We start from the raw sequence: 3,211 nt of genomic DNA, 5'->3' as shown, positions 1-3,211 counted from the left end.
AGGAGCATGGTTGGTCCTTGGCTAGTGGGCTCATCTTCTGACATCACTGTCCTGATAGAGTAAGGCGAGAGCAGCATGGGTGGTCCTTGGCTTGTGGGCTTATCTTCTGACATCATTGTCCTGATAAAGTGAGGCGAGAGCAGCATGGTTGGTTCTTGTTTTGTGGGCTCATCTTTTGACATCATTGTTCTGACAAAGGAAGGTCATAGCAGCGTGGTTGGTCCCCTGCCTCTGGGCTTATCTTCTGGCATCACTGCCCTGTTAGAGTAAGGTGATAGTAGTGCGGTTAATCCTCTGCCTGTGGGCTCATCTTCTGACATCACTCTCCTGATAGAGTAAGGCAGTAGCATTGTTGTTGGTCCCCTGCCTGTGGACTCATTTTCTGACATCAGTGGCCTGATAGAGTAAGGCGAGAGCAGCATGGTTGGTCCTTGTTTTGTGGGCTCATCTTTTGACATCATTGTCCTGTAGAGGAAGGTCATAGCAGCGTGGTTGGTCCCCTGCCTCTGGGCTTATCTTCTGGCATCACTGCCCTGCTAGAGTAAGGTGATAGTAGTGCGGTTAATCCTCTGCCTGTGGGCTCATCTTCGGACATCACTCTCCTGATAGAGTAAGGCAGTAGCATTGTGGTTGGTCCCCTGCCTGTAGGCTCGTCTTCTGACATCATTGCCCTGATAGAGTGAGGTTAAAGCAGCATGGTTGGTCCTTTGCCTGTGAGCTCATCTCCTGGCATCACTGTCCTGATAGGGTATGGCGAGAGCAGCATGGTTGGTCCTTGGCTTGTGGGCTCATATTCTGACATCATTGTCCTGATAGAGTAAGGCGAGAGCAGCATGGGTGCTCCTTGGCTTGTGGGCTCATCTTCTGACATCACTGTCCTGATAGAGTAAGGCGAGAGCAGCTCGGGTTGTCCTTGGCTTGTAGGCTCATCTTCTGACATCATTGTTCTAATAGAGTAAGGTCATAGCAGCATGGTTGGTCCCTGGCTTCTTGGCTCCTCTTCTGACATCATTGTTCTGATAGAGTAAGGTGATAGCAGTGTGGTTGGTTCCCAGCCTTTGGGCTCATTTTCTGTCATCACTGCCTTGATAGAGTGAGGGTGATAGCAGCTTGGCTAGTCCTTTTCCTGTGAGCTCATCTCCTGGCATCACTGTCCTGATAGTGTGAGGCAAGAGCAGCATGGGTGGTCCTTGGCTTGTGGGCTCATCTTCTTACATCACTTTCCTGATAGAGTAAGGCGAGTGCAGCATGGTTGGTCCTAGGCTTTTGGGCTCATCTTCTGACATCACTGTCCTGATAGAGTAAGGCGAGAGCAGCTCGGGTTGTCCTTGGCTTGTGGGCTCATCTTCTGACATCACTTTCCTGATAGAGTAAGGCGAGAGCAGCATGGTTGGTCCTAGGCTTTTGGGCTCATCTTCTGACATCACTGTCCTGATAGAGTAAGGCGAGAGCAGCTCGGGTTGTCCTTGGCTCGTGGGCTCATCTTCTGATATCACTGTCCTGATAGATTGAGGCGCGAGCAGCATAGTTGGTCCTTGGCTTGTGGGCTCATCTTCTGACATCACTGTCCTGATAGAGTAAGGCAGTAGCATTGTGGTTGGTCCTTGGCTTGTAGGCTCATGTTCTGACATCATTGTTCTGACAGAGTCAGGTGATAGCAGCGTGGTTGGTCTCCTCCCTGTGGGCTCATCTTCTGGCATCACTGTCCTAATAGTGTGAGGCAAGAGCAGCATGGTTGGTCCTTGGCTTGTGGGCTCATATTCTGACATCATTGTCCTGATAGAGTAAGGCGAGAGCAGCATGGGTGCTCCTTGGCTTGTGGGCTCATCTTCTGACATCACTGTCCTGATAGAATGAGGTGATAGCAGCTTGGTATGTCCCCTTTCTGTGAGCTCATCTCCTGGCATCACCATCCTGATAGAGTACAGCGAGAGTAGCATGGTTGGTCCTTGTTTTGAGGGCTCATCTTCTGACATCACTTTCCCGATAGAGTAGGGCGAGAGTAGCATGATTGGTCCTTGGCTTGTGGGCTCATCTTCTGACATCACTGTCCTGATAGAGTAAGGCGAGAGCAGCATGGTTGGTCCTTGGCTTGTTAGCTCCTCTTCTGACATTATTGTTGTGATAGAGTAAGGCGATAGCAGTGTGGTTTGTCCCCTGCCTGTGGACTCATCATTTGGTATCACTGCCCTGATATAGTAAAGTGATAGCGGTGTGGTTTGTCCCCTGCCTGTGGACTCATCATTTGGTATCACTGCCCTGATAGAGTAAAGTGATAGCAGTGTGGTTGGTTCCCTGCCTTTGGGCTCATTTTCTGACATCACTGGCCTGATAGAGTGAGGTTAAAGCAGCATGGTTGGTCCTTTGCCTTTGAGCTCATCTCCTGGCATCACTGTCCTGATAGGGTATGGCGAGAGCAGCATGGTTGGTCCTTGGCTTGTGGGCTCATATTCTGACATCATTGTCCTGATAGAGTAAGGCGAGAGCAGCATGGGTGCTCCTTGGCTTGTTGGCTCATCTTCTGACATCACTGTCCTGATAGAATGAGGTGATAGCAGCTTGGTATGTCCCCTTTCTGTGAGCTCATCTCCTGGCATCACCGTCCTGATAGAGTACAGCGAGAGTAGCATGGTTGGTCCTTGTTTTGAGGGCTCATCTTCTGACATCACTTTCCCGATAGAGTAGGGCGAGAGTAGCATGATTGGTCCTTGGCTTGTGGGCTCATATTCTGACATCATTGTCCTGATAGAGTAAGGCGAGAGCAGCATGGGTGCTCCTTGGCTTGTTGGCTCCTCTTCTGACATCATTGTTCTGATAGAGTAAGGCGAGAGCAGCAAGGTTGGTCCTTGGCTTGTAGGCTCATCTTCTGACATCGCTGTTCTGATAGAGCAGTATGGTTGGTCCCTGGCTTCTTGGCTCCTCTTCTGACATCATTGTTCTGATAGAGTAAGGTGATAGCAGTGTGGTTGGTTCCCAGCCTTTGGGCTCATTTTCTGTCATCACTGCCTTGATAGAGTGAGGGTGATAGCAGCTTGGCTAGTCCTTTTCCTGTGAGCTCATCTCCTGGCATCACTGTCCTGATAGTGTGAGGCAAGAGCAGCATGGGTGGTCCTTGGCTTGTGGGCTCATCTTCTTACATCACTTTCCTGATAGAGTAAGGCGAGTGCAGCATGGTTGGTCCTAGGCTTTTGGGCTCATCTTCTGACATCAC

Source organism: Acanthaster planci, linkage group LG10, assembly GCF_054643075.1.
Source record: "Acanthaster planci isolate LZ-2023a linkage group LG10, COTS_SCS, whole genome shotgun sequence".
NCBI lineage: Eukaryota > Metazoa > Echinodermata > Asteroidea > Valvatida > Acanthasteridae > Acanthaster > Acanthaster planci.
The sequence above is the reverse complement of the archived record's forward strand: the minus strand, read 5'-3'. Positions refer to the sequence as shown.